Raw genomic sequence first — 13,270 nt, forward strand, 5'->3', positions numbered from 1 at the left:
GATAAAATAACAGTTCAGTGGTAGGGAATATTCACGGCATACAGAAGGTTCGGGGTTCAATGCCTGGCATCTCCAGGTAGGGCTTGGAAATACCGCAATTTGAAACCCTGGTGATTGGCTGCCAGCCAGTACAGACAATACTATGTTTTATGCACCAGTGTCCTGATATCACACAAATAAGCTTCCTATACTCCAAGTTGAGAGTACCACTGTGGTGGGGTGAGAGGGCTTCCCTTCCCAACACTGAGAATCTTTGTGTATCACAACTTGTTTTGCCTAGTTAAATATTATCTGTTGCCCAGTTTCCATAAAAACCTGGCTATCTGTGCATTTCTGATCTGGAGGAAATTGCACTGCATCATTGGGCTTGTAGTGTTGCAAATAGCTCTTGCGTGGATAAGTGATAAAGTTGCTTTGAAGCGAAAATAATCGAACCAATCAAGAACACACAGTTTGGTTCTTGTGGACAGGCCTGGCACCAGCATCTAACATCACTGGGCTGCTGCTAGAGAACCTGCAATCATGGCAGGGCCTATCCCAGGGCAGGTGGGTATGATGTTCCATTTAACATTTCCCACAACAACCCATGATGTATGGAAGTGAGAGCTGGACCATAAAGAAGGCTGATCGCTGAAGAATTGATGCTTTTGAATTCTGGTGCTGGAGGAGACTCTTGAGAGTCCCATGGACTGCAAGAAGATCAAGCCTATCCATTCTTAAGGAAATCAGCCCTGAGTTCTCACTGGAAGGACACATCCTGAAGCTGAGGCTCCAATACTTTGGCCACCTCATAAGAAGAGAAGACTCCCTGGAAAAGACCCTGATGTTGGGAAAGATTGAGGGCACAAGGAGAAGGGGACGACAGAGGTTGAGATGGTTGGACAATGTTCTCGAAGCTACCACCATGAGTTTGACCAAACTGTGGGAGGCAGTGGAAGACAGGAGTGCCTGGCATGCTCTGGTCCATGGGGTCACAAAGAGTCGGACACGACTAAACGACTAAACAACAACAACAACTCAGAGTGTTCCTGGCATAGCATCGCTCCAGGGCATCGTTGTGGTAACACCTTACCCTGGGGCTGAGGGTGAAGGCTGTTGCCTGGTGCTGACTGCTATCGTATACCCTTGACCGAAGAACGGTACACTCCTTCTATCTGGGATGGTCGTCCTCTTCCACCGAGCACGCAGCTTCGGGAGGGACGTACATGGAGTGGTGAGGGAGGAAGGGGACACCCGCCTAGCCAGCCACATCAGCCGAATCAACCCTGGCGATCAATGGGGTGACAGATGTCGCAGCCAGATCACCCTCACATCCTGGTGCTGACTGAGGAGATCTGATCAGGGGTTTTGATGCCAAAGGTTATGTAGGGTTATAGGCACAAACAGAAAGAAATCAGGAAAAGAAGTTAGGAGTGATTAGAATAGAGAAAAATGGAACAAGCCATTTGGGACTGTTTCCTTTACCAGCCCTTGCAAACAAATAGTCCTTGTCTTTGCAAACTGGGTCCCCAAGTATATTATCAGGGTATGTGGGTAACAGGATGACAAATTGTGGTTTGGCACTATGAAAAATGGCCACGTGCCCATGAGCTCTCTCCTTCCCTCACGAGCTCCAATTTAAGTAGCAACTCCCAGTTTAGAAACACTCGGTTCAAGAACTGTGGGCACCCTTCCCAATGCAGTGAAGGAGAGAGAAGTGCAGGGCTGGTTCACAGCTGCTTCAGGTGTCAGAACCCCAAGGGGTGGCAGGTCACATAACAGGAATAGGAATAGGAATAGGTAAAGGTAAAAGACCCCTGGACGGTTAAGTCCAGTCAAAGGCAACTATGGCATTGCAGCGCTCATCTCGCTTTCAGGTCAAGGGAACCAGCATTTGTCCACTGACAGCTTTCCAGGTCATGTGGTCAGAATGACTAAACTGCTTCTGGTGCAATGGAACACCGTGACGGAAACCAGAGAGCATGGAAACGCCATTTAACTTCCCGCCACCCATTTATCTACTTTCATTGGTGTGCTTTCTAACTGCTAAGTTGGCAGGAGCTGGGACAGAGCAACAGCAGCTCACCCTGTCATGGGGATTTGAACCGCCGGCCTTCTACTTGGCAAGTCCAAGAGACTCAGTGGTTTAGACCACAGTGCCACCCATGTCCCACATACCTTTACCTTAACAGGAATACATAGTAGCCTCATTAGGGTGCGTACTTTGAAGAATTTGGATTTGATATCCCACTTTATCACTACCCTAAGGAGTCTCAAAGCGGCTAACTTTCTCCTTTCCCTTCCTCCCCCACAAAAACACTCTGTGAGGTGAGTGGGGCTGAGAGACTTCAGAGAAGTGTGACTAGCCCAAGGTCACCCAGCAGCTGCATGTGGAGGAGCAGGGACGCGAACCCGGTTCACCAGATTACGAGTCTATTGCTCTTAACCACTACACCACACTGAGAGGAGCCTCAAGTGTGTAAATGTTAAGGGCTCATCAGGCGCCTTTGCTGACAAAAGACAGCCTGTCTTTCTGAGGACATCTTGGACTCCAAGGGAAGGAATTCTTGACAAAGAGCTTAGACGAATTCATGGCTATCAATGGCTACTAGCCAAGTTGGCTATTTCTTGCATCCACTTTCAGGGACTGTATGCCTCTCTTGACCCACTGCTGGAAAGCACAAGAGATTGTTCTTGCTCCCTTACCCTGCTTGTGGGACCCTCTTTGGGGCAGGATGCTGGACCAAGTGTGTCTTTGGTCTGATTCAGGAGGGTTCTTCCAGTGTCCTTAATTTAATTCAGATATGATCATTGTTTGGAGTATAGAGTTGCTGTGCTGATGTGCTTCCTCCGTGTTCCAGCAGTTAGGGAGGATTTATGGTGGAAATTAACTTGGAGGCTTTTAGCCCTTCTTGCTTCCTTCCATGCAATTTGAAGAACGTCTCTCACTGCTCATCTGTTGACAGCATCTCTGGATTTGCTGCCTGCCTGATGGTTTAAGATGCTGTTAGGAGCTGCAGTAAATATAATGAAACAGACATCAGCAGGTGCATGCCTCAAATGTTATTTTGAAAAACGGAGAACTCGGGGAAAGTATAGATTCCTTCCAGAAATGATACTCGTGCTTTTGGCTTGTTTAATCTTGATTTAGGGCCCATTCCACCCCTACAGGTTGAATAAGTAAGGGCCATTTTTAAATATAATACACCAACCTATGGATCTTAAGGGTCTCACTAATAAAGCAATAACAGGCAAATAGGAGTGTAGAATAAGTAAAGCTGAGTAGAATTGCTTTATTTCTGAGTACGGCCTTCATGGTTGTTGTTTTTTAATAATAATAATAATAAATTTCCCTTTCTGGTCATATTTCAGCACTGCTTGCAAAAAAAGAAAAGAAAAGAAAGCCAGCCTATTCAGTTCCCTCCCTCACTTGCCATCACTCACAAATGCCCTTCCTTGCCCTCAGTGTAAGATATACAGATCTATGAGTTATGGACATGAGGAGAGTCAGATGAGCAATTGAACTAACTGAACTAATACAGTTGAATTAATGAGATACTATGTAGTTATTATATAATTCAAGCGAACAGAGTTAAAACAAGTATCTGAATCAACAAACAGCGGAAATACATTAGTGAACTTAAGAATTCTGACCCCTCTGTGTTTTTAATAGGTGCGATTCTTTAATGCTCACCTGGGGAAACCTGATGAAGATGGGCACCAGGACTTCCTTCATGAGCTTTTCAGCATGTGCTTCACAGGTAAGAGCCACATTCCCTCATGGACAGCCCTCTGGGGGCCATTTGGCTGGTGGTGGGTGGAGCCAAGGCAGAAATGGCCAGAGTAACAGAAGCAATACAATGGGCTGCAGAGTAGGACCAATTGTGGGTGTGGCCTTGGGAGAGTCTCAAGGGCAAAGAAGAGAGGTATGGAGGGCCACGTTCAGTCCCTTGAATCTGAGGTTTCCCCTTCCTGATGTTCAGAGTACAGTTCCCTGACATTAATCTGTACCCATGCAATTTAAACTTTCTGCTCTATTTCTTCCCAGGGAATGGGAGATGGCCATCTATCAGGGATTCTTTGGCTGTGGTTCCCATGCCTTCCAATATTTCTCTGATGAAAATAGGGACATCCTATTCAATAACAACAACAACAATTATTATTATACACCACCCATCTAACTGGGTAGCCCCAGCCATTCTGGGCAGCTTCCAACATATATTAAAACTTAAAGGTAAAGGTACCCCTGCCCGTACGGGCCAGTATTGACAGACTCTAGGGTTGTGCGCTCATCTCACTCTAGAGGCCGGGAGCCGGCGCTGTCCGCAGACACTTCCGGGTCACGTGGCCAGCGTGACAAGCTGCATCTGGCGAGCCAGCGCAGCACACGGAACGCCGTTTACCTTCCCGCTAGTAAGCGGTCCCTATTTATCTACTTGCACCCGGGGGTGCTTTCGAACTGCTAGGTTGGCAGGCGCTGGGACCGAGCGACGGGAGCGCACCCTGCCGCGGGGATTCGAACCGCCGACCTTTCAATTGGCAAGTCCTAGGCGCTGAGGCTTTTACCCACAGCGCCACCCGCGTCCCATATTAAAACTTAATAAAACCTTAAACATTAAAAAGCTTCCCCACACCATGGTACCTTGGTTCTCAAACTTAATCCATTCTGGGAGTCCGTTCGATTCCCGAAACCATTCAAAAACCAAGGCATGGCCTCTGATTGGCTGCAGGAGCTTTGTGCACTCAAGTGGAAGCCTCGTCGGACGTCCAGCTTCCAAAAAAATGTTCACAAACCGGAACACTTACTTCTAGGTTTGCGGCATTCGGGAGCAGATTTGTTTGACAACTAAGCCGTTTGGGAACCAGGGCTGCCTTCAGATGTCTTCTAAAGGTTGCACAGCTACTTATCTCCTTGGCTTCGTGGGTCGCATTATGACTTCATACCCTCCAACATTTATCTGATGGAGATAGGGGTGTCCTAAAGAAAAATGAGACGTTCTGGTATCAAATCAGAAACTGGGTAGTTAGCCCTAAGATCCAATAAATGTTTCGGAATATCCTTGAAGATCTCTACTCTTGATTCTTGTATCTCCAAAGTCTGCTGGAAATGCAGATTCAGTAATTTGTCTCTCTCTTCTTTCGTTCGGAGGGTAATCAAACAGTCTCTCACCCTGTTTTTTCTCCCTCCTCTTCCGAGTCTAAAGGCACTTACTATCTTAAAATCTTGCTTAGCATCCAGGTTCCAAAAGTCTGCAAATTCCTGCGTAAGAAAGTCACTTAAACTGTCTTTTTCAAGTTCAGGTACTGCCCTGATCCTCAGATTAATCTGTTTTTCCTTAAGCTCAATCATGGACAGAAGCGTCCGGTGGTCCTCAAGTTGTTTACATATCGGTGTAATCTTTTCCTCCACAGCTGAAGCTTTTTCCTGTGCTTCCTCAGCTGCCTTTTGGTTCAAAGTAGATTTTTGCAGCAGTCTTTCAATGGATTCTGTGTTTGAGTTCACCTTTTGCCCCAAACTATTAATGCTGGTAGTGTTTTGGTCGATTTTAGTTGTTTGTTCAGTAACTTGATTACTTAATTTTTCCAAGGTTTCATAAATTTTACTTAATACTGAGGTAAAACTCTCTTCAGATGCCATTCCTTTAGGCCCAACTTGTACAGGATCCTTTCCTTGTGTTGCAGTTTGTGCTGCAATTTGTACAGGGTCTTTTCCTTGTGGTACAGGGGGGCCGGATGCGGATGCTCTGCGCTGCTGCGGTATGCTGGTCTGCGTCAGTCTAACCTTACCCGATCTTGTTGTCTTTTCCTGAGGCAAGTCTGCCATAACACTTTATCTGAGGATCAAGGTCAGTCCCACGGCTCGTAGCTTATTTTGCAGTGGAAATTTCCCTGGCCAGTTAGCAATGGAAAATTCCCCAACTAGTTGTAACAATTTCAGTGTTCCTCTAGGGGGACACAGTAACAGTCAATGGTAACAATATACTGTCTTTCCCAATTTTCCAGAGTCCCCCTTCAACAAAATAAGCAACAGTTTCAAGTCCAACAGTTTCAAGTCCAACAGTTCCAACAGTTTTCAAGTCCAACAGTTTCAAGCCCTTCAGAATAAAAGTATCTCACTTACAGAGTTAACTGTCAAAAAGTAACATTGTCCATAAACAGTGCGTCTCTCAATACTGCGGTTTTATTAATCCTGGCAGTCCGTTCCCAAGGATTAAGTGGTGGTCTTTATTCCCTTTACTCTCCTCTTTTTTTTTTTTTTGCAGGCAAAAAATACTTTCTCCTCTTCCCTCCCCTCTCCTGCAATTCAGGGGGGGAATTCTTTTAGTCTGATGTTAGGATTTAAGTCCTTTTAAACACAACTCTCCAGGTCTTAGCTTAAAGAGTCTTTGCTTTGATCTATATACAGAAAACGGAAGGCGGACTTCCTGTTTACGCCTTCCCGCTTCAGTGCCACATTAATCCTTTTTTTTTTTCCTTATATTCCACGATCTTTAAACTTGACCTACTCACGGGTAGTTGTTTGTTAGCCGAATTGTCACAGGAAAAAGGTCAGCGCTCTCCGGCAACAGCTGTGCAGCTTCACTCCACGGAAAAAGCAGTTGGCTCTCAGCACCGCGCCAGACTCCCCGTTATGCTCCGGAGCCCCTTGCGGGGTTCCCTCACAAATGGGGGGGCGCTAAGGGTGCCCGCCGAGTCCCACGGTCACAGGCTTCTCCCGCCTGTGATTTTCAAAGGGGTCCCTGCTTCGCCGTAGCGGCAAGACCCAATTTCCGCGGAGTTACTTCCTCGAAGTTAGAGGGAATCCGCCATTGCCGATGGCGCCGCCTCCGGAGATCTGGTGGCCCTGCTGAGAAGAAACAGAATTGTTTTTAGGTGGGAGTTTCCCCAAGGCCTTTCCTTTACCTATAAAAGGAAAAAAACCAAAATAAGATCAGTGGAAGACAAAGAAAATTTTTTGAGAGACCACAAAGAAGACCTACAAAAAGAAGCTGAAGAAGAAGAAGAGCCAAGAGCATTAAAACCAGGATTACTAGACTTAGTATCACTACCTTTGGGATTGGATAAACCAGAGAAAGAGACACCACCGACAGAAGAAGAACAATTACTTGGAGCAGTTGGAGGAAAAGCAAAATAACCACACCATGTCTCTGCAACTATTAAGTTGGAATATTCACGGTTTTAAGCCAGCTCCACGAAGGTACCCTTGCCAGAGTGAGATTCACTCCAGCGGGCGACCTTACAAATTCGATACCAATAAACAAGGGAGTGCCCCAAGGATGTATATTGGCTCCCTGCCTATTCAACCTATTCATCAGCGACATGCGAGCACCCCTAGTCAACTCATCTCCAAGTACACACGCGCCTAGACTAGCGGATTACCGCTGCCCACTCCTTTTATATGCGGACGACGCGGTAATTCTATCTTATACACGTGTTGGACTAACCAGAGCTCTGAAGATCTTTGCCACGTATTGTCAACTCAATCAATTAACCATCAACCATGCCAAGTCCAAGATCCTGATCTTCTCCAGAAGCCGGAGATTATACAAATGGAAGCTTGGTGGGGCAAAAATAGAGCAAGTCCTAAAATTTCAATACCTAGGAGTTATTTTTCAATACAATTTGGGGTGGAACGCTCACATTCAAAACCTACTTAATAAGGCCAAAACCTTGTCATATGCGCTCCTCCGATTCTTCTTTTCGGACGGAGCTTTGCATGTTCCCTCGGCCCTAAAGGTGTTCAAGGCAAAAGTGGTCGCCGTGCTTGCTTATGCTGCCCCGCTCTGGGCCATGATGACAGATCTTGCTCCCCTTGAGACTCTGCAAAGCCAATTCCTACGTCGGCTCCTAATGCTCCCCCTGTGCGTAAGCAACGCAGCCATGCGACTAGAATTGAAGGTCGCATCCTTAGAAACTTGCCTGTGGAAGCAAGTCTTCAATTACTGGTTATCATTGTGGCATAGATTACCAAACCATTACCTTGTCCAATGCTTATGGCGAGATGAATTCTCTAGCCTTTGGACTAGTAGAATTCATGCCAAACTCCTGAGTTATGGAATCTCTCCCTCAGATTCCCTAAAACTAGACCAAATCACTGCTCAGAGACTGATCCGCCAAAGACTGGATGACATCGATTTACAGCGAAATTATACGCTGGGGGGAGGTGTTTGTTCGCCCCAGAACATTGGTATCACTTTAACTTACTGCGTTCCATCATACCTCTCCTCCCTTTCGACTGTTGCACATAGACTGGCCTTCACCAAAGCGAGGTTTAACGTTTTTCCCTCCAATGTCCTGAGACATAGGTTCTCAAAGGGCCAAGCCCCCGCCGTGTGCGAATGTGATAAGGTGACGCTGGAGTCGCTCCAGCACATTATGTTCACTTGCCCCTTGTTTAATGTGCCACGGGCAAATTTGTTGGGATCAATCATACAGAAACTAGAGGGTACCCCACCAAAATTCCACCTTGCCCAAATCTTGCAGGACAAGGATACCCACACGACCCTGAAGGTGGCTAGGTTCCTAGTTGCTGTCCTTTCCCAAAAGCGATGCCAAGGAGCTCTACAAGCTAATTAAGGCGTAGTATGCCTTTCCATTTTATAGTATTTTATTGTTATAGTGGTGTTTTAGCGATTGCTTTTTTTTTTCTCCTTACGGCACAAGCTGTTATTTATGTGTTGTTTTTACCTGTATGGGCCTATGGCCGTAATAAATGATATTCTGGATTCACGGTTTTAATTCCCCGGAGAAAAGGAAAAAGGTTTTTCACCTATTGAAAAAGGAACAATTGGACTTGATTTGCCTACAGGAAACTCATGTGATAAGGCTCCATAGGAAAGTACTGATTAATAAAAGATTGGGCCAAGAGTTTATTTCGTCAGACAAAGTTAAAAAGAGAGGAGTTGTAATCTATGCAAAAGAGAGCCTATCACCGAAATTTACTTTTAAAGATGACCAAGGAAGATTTGTGGCAATTGAAATACAAATTCAAGGAGAGAAATTCTTGATAGTAGGAGTTTATGCACCAAATGAGGGGAAATCTGAATTTTTTAAGAAGTTGCATGAGACATTGTTGGACTATATGGAGTATAACATCATTATGATGGGAGATATGAATGGATTGGTGTCCACAAATATGGATAAGTCACAAAGACAGGTAATTACCAAAGATGGCAGACTACCAAAACTTTTTTTGACATGACTGACAACATGGACTTAATTGATACTTGGAGAACTAAGAACCCCTTGGGTAGAGAGGGAACTTTCTTCTCTGAAGCCAAAATGACATTGTCAGGGAACTGACATCGGAGCCCAGAGTGGAGGTAGGGCTCTCCAACGATGCAGGAGAAGGGACCAGCAGGGAGAGGGAGAACACTTCCCTTGGGGAAGGAAATCGGCGTGACACCAGGAAGGAAGGGGAGGAGGGAAGGTCTTCGGAGAGAGGGCTCCAAGACCCTTCCACAGGGTCCAGCGGGGAGAGCCCAGGACCTCCGCTGGCCACACCCACTCTGTGCAGGAGACTTCCGGGCAGGGAGGCTAGGAGGAGACTTGGCGTCAAACAGCTTTTATGTTGGAAGAAGTTTAGGGAACGCCCACTGACGGATTCTGCCAGTGACTGAGACAGTCGCCTTGTAAGGGCTGTCAAATCAGGGAAAGTTTTAGCTACCCCAACAGCTGGGAGCAGTTTGGAATTTACGCACAAGCAACCCCAATTCCCATTACAGACATGGACAAGAATTGACCAAATTTGGATAACTAGAGGATTGGCTCCCAAAATTCGAAAAGCGGAAATTTGCCCTAAAACTTGCTCCGACCATAATGCAGTGAGAATGGAGATGAAATTAACACCAATTGGTTCCTTTAGATGGAGGATGAATGACACCCTGTTTAGAGACGCAGAAGTTACTAAGAAGGCCCAAAAAACTTTGAAAGACTACTTTGAGATAAACTTGAATACTACGGTTGAAAAAAGAGTAATCTGGGATGCAAGTAAAGCGGTTATGAGAGGGTTTCTGATTCAACAGAATGCAGTAAAGAAGAGAACTCAAAATGAGAAAAAAGATAAAATTTTGGAGAAAATAAAAGAAGGAGAGAAGAAATTGAGAGCAAAACCAAAGTCGCAAGAGATTCTGAGAGAAATAAAGTTGTATCAAGTACAATATATGAAAATGATAAATCAGGAAATAGAATGGAAAATCAAGCAGATGAGACAAAAGACATTTGAATCGGCTAATAAATGTGGGAAACTGCTAGCTTGGCAGATGAAAAAAAGACAAAAACTTAATACTAATACAAATTTGGAAGTGGAAGGAAAGAATATACAGAATCCAGTGGAGATTAGAAAGTGCTTCCAGAGATATTTCAAACAACTATATACACAAGGGCCACAGAAAGAGACCGACATAGATCAGTTTTTAAGAACAAATGGATTACAAAAAATCTCTCAAGAAAATAAGTTAATGCTTAATTATAAAATAACAGAACAGGAGGTGGAAGGTGCCATCCAGAATATGCAGTTGGGCAAATCTCCAGGGCCGGACGGTTTAACCTCAAAATATTATAAATCTCTGAAAGATTGGATAATTCAACCACTAAAGGAGGTTTGTAATGAAATTTTGGAGGGGGAAAAAGCGCCAGAGTTGTGGAAGGAATCATATATTACACTTATACCGAAAAATGAGTCTGAAAAAACACAACTTAAGAACTACCGCCCCATATCCCTACTCAACGTGGATTACAAAATTTTTGCAGATATTTTGGCTAAAAGATTGAAAAAAGTACTAGTTGAGGAGATACACAAAGACCAAGCTGGCTTTCTCCCGGGTAGACACTTGTCTGATAACATGAGAAACATAATTAACATTTTAGAGAAACTGCAAGTGAATATTAATACTAAAGCAGTTTTGATATTTGTTGATGCGGAGAAAGCTTTTGATAATATTTCTTGGAGTTTTATGAAGAAAAATCTTCAGGGGATGGGGTTTGGTCAAGGTTTCGAAAACGGTATGGGTGCAATTTATTCGGAACAAAAGGTGAAATTGATAGTTAACAACGTGGTGACAGAAGAATTTAAGATGGAGAAAGGGACACGACAAGGCTGCCCAATTTCCCCATTGCTTTTCATTTCGGTCCTGGAGGTTTTGCTAAACATGATTAGAAGGGACCATCTGATTAAAGGTATTCAGGTCGGAGCTAAACAGTACAAACTTAAAGCGTTTGCAGATGACTTAGTACTGACATTACAGGAGCCAGAATCTAGTACTAAAAGAGTATTAGAATTGATTCAGGAATTTGGTCAAGTGGCAGGATTTAAGTTGAACAAGTTAAAGACTAAGGTTCTTGAGAAAAATTTAACACCGATTGAGAAAGAGAGGTTTCAGAAGGAGACGGGTTTAACACTGGTTAAGAAAGTAAAATACCTGGGGGTTAACATGACCGCTAAAAACTTAAATTTATTTAAAGATAACTACGAGAAATGTTGGTCAGAAGTGAAAAAGGATCTTGAAATATGGTCAAATTTGAAGCTTTCCTTGTTTGGTCGAATTGCCGTTATAAAGATGAATGTATTGCCAAGAATGTTATTTTTATTTCAATCATTGCAAATTTTGGACAAAATGGACTGTTTCAAGAAGTGGCAGAGAGATATTTCTAGATTTGTCTGGCAGGGCAAGAAGCCCAGAAAAAAATTTAAGATATTAACTGATGCAAAGGATAGCGGTGGATTTGCCCTGCCAGACCTTAAACTTTATTATGAATCAGCAGCATTTTGCTGGTTGAAAGAATGGCTGCTTCTTGAGAACACAGACATTTTGGATTTAGAAGGTTTCAACAATGTTTTTGGGTGGCATGCATATCTGTGGTATGACAAGGTTAAAGCACACAAAGCATTTAAAAACCATATTGTCAGAAGAACATTGTTTAATGTCTGGACAAGATATAAAGACTTACTTGAAAATAAAACCCCAAGGTGGCTATCACCGATGGAAGCGAAGGCTCAGAAAAAGCTCAATATGGAGGCCAAATGGCCAAAATATTGGGAGATTTTGGAACAGGAGGGTGACAAACTGAAATTGCAGAATTTTGAGAAACTAAAAGATAAAGTGCGAGATTGGCTTCATTATTATCAAATAAGGGAGGTTTACAACTTGGACAAAAAAAAAACTGGTTTCCAGGTGGAAAAATCAAAACTGGAAATAGAATTGTTAGATCCCAAAACTAAGATATTATCAAGAATGTATAACTTGCTGTTGAGATGGAACACTCAGGATGAAACGGTTAAATCTGCTATGATAAAATGGGCACAAGATGTTGGACATAACATAATGTTTGCCGACTGGGAACAGTTGTGGACCACAGGTATGAAATTCACAGCATGTAATGCCTTAAGAGAGAATATTATGAAAATGATATACAGGTGGTACATGACACCAGTCAAGCTTGCAAAAATATACCACTTGCCCGATAATAAGTGTTGGAAATGTAAAGAAAATGAAGGTACATTCTTTCACCTTTGGTGGACGTGCCCAAAGATTAAGGCTTTCTGGGAGATGATCTATAATGAAATGAAAAAGGTATTTAAATATACCTTCCTGAAGAAACCAGAGGCCTTTCTCCTGGGCATGGTCGGCCAATTGGTGCCAAAGAAGGACAGAACTTTCTTTATGTATGCAACAACAGCAGCAAGAATTCTCATCGCAAAGTATTGGAAGACACAAGATCTACCCACCTTGGAAGAATGGCAGATGAAAGTGATAGACTATATGGAACTGGCGGAAATGACTGGCAGAATCCGAGACCAGGGAGAAGAGTTGGTGGAAGAAGATTGGAAGAAGTTTAAAGACTATTTGCAGAAACGTTGTAAAATTAATGAATGCTAAAATGATGCTGGATTGAAATGAAGTGGCTTTAGCAATAAGGTTAAAAAGAATATGTAAAAATGGACTGATAATTAGATGAAAATATAAAGTTATAATATGTTAAGACATAGAATTAAGATAAAAACAAAGAGGGAAAGGATTTGCTGAATTAACTATGTGAATTGGAATACAAAAAAGGGAGGTGTGAGGTCAGAAAACAAGTAATTGAAATATAAGATACGAAAAGATTGATCTGTTTTTAATTGTTTTTTATTTTTTCATGTATTCTGTATTTTTCTTTGCATTTTTGTATTTTTTTCTTTTTATTTTTATTTTTCTTTCTTATTCTGTAACTCTCTATTGTCTGTAAAATTTTAATAAATATATTTTAAAAAAACAAACAAATCAGAAACTGGGACAGCTTCTGTAAATCT

The sequence above is a fragment of the Podarcis filfolensis genome, assembly GCF_964270895.1.
Source record: "Podarcis filfolensis genome assembly, chromosome: 8".
NCBI classification, from domain to species: Eukaryota; Metazoa; Chordata; class Lepidosauria; order Squamata; family Lacertidae; genus Podarcis; species Podarcis filfolensis.